A 6,000-nucleotide genomic window follows, 5' to 3' on the forward strand; every position below is an offset into this window, starting at 1 on the left:
GATGTGGCACTTGGGGACATGGTTTGGTGGTGGACTTGGCAGTGATGAATATATGGTTGGATTTGATGATCTTAAAAGGTCTTTTCCGACCTGAGTGATTCTGTGATTCCTGTTCTGACAGTTGGTGAGAGCTGACAGACTTTCCTGTTCACATCTGTGAGCTTTCAAATGAAAAACTGACTGCCCCTACCTTGGTAGTGCCCCATAAAGGAAGATCTCTGATGCCACAGCCTTGTGAGGGTCACAGTGTTTCTGTTTTGGCCCATCTCGAAGCTCTGCTGACTGCCTGGTGAGGGAGGGAAGGGACTGACTGTCTGTGACCCATTTTCAGTCATTTGCTCCTCCAGGTGAGGAATAATGCTGGAAATCCTTCTTAGAAATGCACATTTAGATATCTGTTCTATATGTTGTTTGAGGTGATATTTTGCACTTTACAAAGGTGTTTGTGAGTGGCGTAAGAAAGTTTCAGTGTGATAAAGCTGTGGTCTCTATTCGGTAAATCCCTCAACAATTGATGTCACTGAATTCATTACTGGAGATGACAAAACTAAGATTATGAAATTATGTAAAAGCAGCTCTTGACAATTCTCTTGTGTTTTTGTTGTTTTGTTTTTTTTTCCAATGCCATTTCTACTGAGAAGCATGTTATAATGCAATTTAAGGTGCTATAGTACTAGGAACATGAACAAGATGGATTCACTAATTAAATGGAAACAAGGTCCAGCCTGACATCTCTAAAATGCAGCAGATCCCATCCTAGCCACATGCTTGTCTCCCTGCTGTTAGAGATTTGTCATTTGCAAGGCACCTGAGTTTTGTCTCAGCATCATGTCAAAGAATCTGAGAAATATCTCATCTCCCTTCTCATAAGACACCATCTGCCTTATTTTTAGAGGAGCCTACAAGTAGGCATTGTCTGGGTCTGTTTAAGCACTTTTTGTCTTCCCAGTTTCTTTACAAGAGTTTTTTGATTTATTTTTTTTCCCCCACAACTCAAAGTTGCTGCAATGTGCTCTGTGTGGTGGAAGTGTTCAAAAGCATTGGGAATGTGGAGCTTGTACAGAATGCCGCTGCCTGCCTGTGAAATGGAATTAGACACAGAGAATACAGTATATCGATTCTTTGGCATCTATATCAGCTTCCTGTTTATTTCTGAATATAATTTAAGTCCTAGTTTTTTACCTGGTTAGGTCCTGACAGGTTACTGGGCTTATCTATATGAATTGCCATAGCAACTGTGGTGCTGGAGCAAACAGTCATGAGTTTTAATAGCCTGGGGGTCTTCAGCAGAGCACTCTTAATTTAGAGGCCTTCATATCTCCAATCTGGATCATTTTACCAGCTTGATTTGGCTTATTTTCTGTACTTCAGCATGACTCACGTTGTGATCTCTGGGCTATAGGGAGAGGAGAGATGTGAGTTTGTGTTTGTTTATTTAGGAAGGATTACACTCCTTGAAAAAAACACCATTCTAGAATGAAACCCAAAGTGTAGCTTGGCTCAGATGTATGCTGTGATGCAAAGGTTATGTTCTACTTTATTGCAAGGCTCGGGTTCACATCTGAAGCAGAGATGAGACACTGAGCACTAAAATACCCCATTAGCTTGTGCTGAAGCTGAATTTGGCCTGGCTGTGCTGAGGCTCAGGTGCCCCAGAGCCTCAGCCTGAGCAGTGCTCAGGGGCTGCTCTCTGCAGCTCTCTGCAGCTCTGGACACTTTCACAGCAGCTGCCGAGGCAGCCTTGTTCTCACAGCTTTGTTCAATTGCTCCCGTGGCCATGCACCTGCAAACCCCAATAATTTTATATGGCAGGTTCTCATGGGAAGCCATTATCACTGGTGTGAAAATCAGCCCTTTCCCCCAACCTTTTCATACCTCGCTTTGTAGGTGCTGGTTTGTGTCGGAGACAACAGCAGTGTTTGTATACAGTGTTTGTATAGTCGAGCGTACTCTCAACTATTAGTGTTTTAAACCCTGAAATATTAGCCAATAACACATGTGCACGGGAGGTTAACAGCCAATGTGCAACCATTTCTCTAATTAGCTGAAAACATGTCACAAAGAGGAGCATCCAAGAGGGAGTTTGAGTTGATCCCATCGGGAAAAAAGCATATAATAAATAGTGGGAAAGCGTGCCAGAAAAATCATCATCTTTCTCTTCATCCTCACCAATGCTGCACAGGAGAGACAGCCCAGAGGATGCCTGGCTGGGGACCCCAGCTCTTCCCAGCTGCCCACAGGGGAGTTCTCCCCTCTGTTTCTGTGTGTCCTCATCTGCAGACCCTGCTCACATTAGTCTGAGAGTGTGGCCCAACACCCTGCATGCAGCAACCCCTACAGTGTGAATAAGAATAATGTGAATTATTGAAACCATGAGGATAGGGAAGGTCCCAAACAGTGATATGGCATTTTTTTGGTTTTTTACTAGGTCTGCCTCACTCTTTTGGTGGAGCAGAAAGTAATAGCTACTCCAATTCTATGCCTTAAATAGCACAAAATTTCAATGTAGATTTCAATATCAATAATAACTGGTATGTAGTTGGTAGTTTATTGAGTACTTACACATACCTACCAGCCATTACAGTTTTACCTGCCATACTGCACCTTTTTTTATAAAAATTGTGCAGCTGGGGATTTTTTCAGTTGGAACAGGTGGGTTTCAAAAGCCAAACTGCCCAACCAGTCTGTGTGACCACCAGACACCTGCCCACTCATTTTTTGACAGGCATGGCTTTAGTCACAGTTGCTGTGAAAATAAATATTGTTGAAAATACATTTTCTCTTCTACCACTGAGACAGTTTTTAGCTTTTGTGGACATTCCCATGCCCTTCAGATGAATGAGGGCTACCTATCTTCTTCCTAGAAGAGCAAACATCAAGCAAAGGGAGCTGAAATTACTCTGAAAAAGCACCTTTATGTGAATCTGGAATATCCAGGGGTGCACTGACCTATTCACTCACATTACACTCCTTGACTGCTGTTGCTTGTAAAGAAATGAGTAAAGCCAGAAAAGTCACTCAACTTTTGCCTTCTGGGCAATCTCACTCTGCACTTCTTCTTCCTTAGAAAGCTTCCAAAGCAGCTTTTTTCACAACCTGAGTGTTAGCAGGGTTGGCTGCTGTGATGCAGTTACCAGGTGTCTCTGTCAGACCCAAATCTTGGTTTTCTGTGCAAGCACAGAATGGGGGAAGAAAAAGGAGAAAAAGTGTGAGACAATGGTAGTTTTACAGCCTCCTTCCTCAGCTTGCAAACTGAAGATAGGAGTAGACAAGCTTTACGATGGTTTGGAGAAATCAATATGTTTTCATTGATTCTTGTAGCTGCAGAACTCTCACCCAGGCACAAGCACAGGGGTGAGAGCACGAGTACATGACTGCCCTGCCACACTAGCCATGTTCTCCTCAGAAATCTGCTCTTGGCTTCACCAGGGATGGAGCCTGCTCCCTGACACTGCTGCAGCAACATCACCTGACCCAGGACCCCTCCACTTTTTCTAGAAAAGTTCTAGAAAAAACTTTCCCCTTTTCTCCAGGGGTAAGTAGGTCCTGCAAAAATTATCCCCTGCACAAGCCAGAAACTCCAACAAAGCCAGTGGCAGCTGCAGCTGAAGGCACAGCTTCACTTAAGGAAAATACTGCCTTTACAAATCGACTATTTTCAAACAATGACACACAGTCTATCGAAACAATGCATTGTATTCCAAAAGAAAGAGGTCCGCAAAGTTACATATGAAGAATGACACAGAAATAGAAACATTAGAACAAAACAGTTTGGAAAACCAGCTAAGAAGTTGGATAGTCAGAACAGAATGTAATTAAGAATTTGGAATAAGCATATAGTTTTGAAACAAAAGGAATTGGAAGCAAATTATAAAAATTTGAGTATAAAAATAATTGAAGCAGATTTTTGAGGGTTACATTTAGTTTGTATTTTTGCAAATCCTCTAAAAACATCAGTGAGAGTCTCTTAGAGTTGTTATGATTTTGCAGAAACATCAATTTCCTTAATTGACATTTTCAGCTTCTGTTAGAAAATTTCTGACCTGCTCAGCTCTACTGAGAATCTGTTCATTAGCAAAATGTGAAGGTCTCTCACCATTTTCGGTTGCTGCAAAGCTGTCAAATGGTGTAAAACTTACTGGAAGGTCCTTTTACTGTTATGGCCCACCTTTGCAGGTGACATTTTATAACAGATTTGATTGTGCCACGATGGACCTGACCTTTGTGCCGTGTCTTTTCTTCCCATTTCTTCAGCAGAGTCCATTATCTCTTGATCCAAATTCCTTCAACTCTTCTCTTTGACTTTGTGTTACTTTCCACTTCATTCCCAGGCTGCACCACCTAACACCCTATACCTGCTTTTGATGTCACCAAACAGGGACAATGACTATAAAGTTATTTCCCTTTGCAAGTCAAACCTGGAAGGTCTCTCTGTTGTTGTTCATTCTATTTCCATTGCTGGTGTAACTGTCCTTGTTGTTTTTCCCACTAGTGAAGAAAGGGCAAGTGTCATAATCACTGAAGCAAAGACTTTGCTTTGAAGCCGTATTGATTTTTCCTTTTCCCTTCTGAAGCTTTGCCAGGCTCCATAAAAGCCTGTGTCTTGTTCAGAAACTCTTTGGACTGAGAGACAACAGGGGCAGCAGAGCCAGCGGGGCATCTGCTGGGGAATGACAATCATGACAGCAGCAAGGAAAAGAAAGAGGTCATTTTATTTTTAACTGTGCTCTGTGAATGGTTGTGGATCAGAACAAAGCCAAACGGGAAGCGCAGCTTTAATTCCAATTTGTGATTCCTCCTAGTCCAAACTTGAATATGAACATTTTTCTAGGGTTAAACTGTTGATAGCAAGACACTGAGACCACTTAAGTGACAGCTTGGCTAGAGGCTTAACCACGAAGGTGACAGCAGCAGGACATTGTGGCACAGTGCTGTAGGGATGTGAGCCTTACCCTGCACTAGACTGGAGCAGCAGCATCATATGAGAACTCCTGAATGAAGGTCCAGGGCTACCACAGGACTCCCATTCAAGGGATCTGAAATACTCTGCTTACACCTAGCTTATGCAGAAATTTCCAGTAGCATTTATTTAGCTCACATGAACTGCAAAGACCCAAAATGACTCTCTCCTGCCACAAAATGCCTCTGTCTTTTGTAGGTTCCTTGCAGTCTGTGACCACATACACTTATTTATCATCTGCATTGGAGAGTCTCTCACTCTCAGCACAAAGATAGGTGCTGGCTTTAAGCCTTAATTAAAGGTGGTGTCTCCCAATGTCTCCACCACTCCTCCAACACATTTCATTCATGCTGACTCAGAGAAATGTCACTTACTAAAACATCGATGCCACTTCTTGCCATGCTTCTGTATTTCTTGGAGCTGTCAGGCTGGGAGAGCTGGTCTTCCAAAGCTCATTAGATAAACAACTGCTGCTGGAGCTGCATGTAAAATTACAGCAGCTACCTTTTGCAGAGTAGGTCAAGTAATAACTATAGCAGTTTATTTTAGTATTTTAGTAGTTTTTTAGTATTTGAGTTTTCTACGGTTCTTAGGTTTTTTTTTTTTGTAAAATTAGTACCTACTTCCAGAAATTAAATAACAGCAATAAGAATTATTCTTCCTGCTCGCGAGTGTAGTCTCACACTCCCAGTCAGAAAGTTCTCTAAAGCCTAAAAATCCATAAAATGGCTTCCAAATTCTCAGCTATTTTGAGAATTGTGCATATGGGACAGCTGGAAATGAGGCTTTTTTTTTTAAACACCTCCGAAAAAACCTGCTATCAGCAGCAATGTGAGGGTTTTGTTGATTAAAGGATGTTTTCCACTATTCATTTGTAAGGGAAGTGAATCATTAAGTGCTGTCTGAAAACCTTCTTCATACTGAATGGAAAGAAAATGTTTTGTGGTCATTAGGGCTTACAGGAATAGCCTGAACACCCACCACCATCTATCTGTGCTGCAGATCAGCTCTGCTCCAGCTGCTGATGCCACCTGTCAATG

Source organism: Pseudopodoces humilis, chromosome 11, assembly GCF_049639895.1.
Source record: "Pseudopodoces humilis isolate 2021_Gansu_Grassland_sample_001 chromosome 11, ASM4963989v1, whole genome shotgun sequence".
Taxonomy (NCBI): Eukaryota; Metazoa; Chordata; class Aves; order Passeriformes; family Paridae; genus Pseudopodoces; species Pseudopodoces humilis.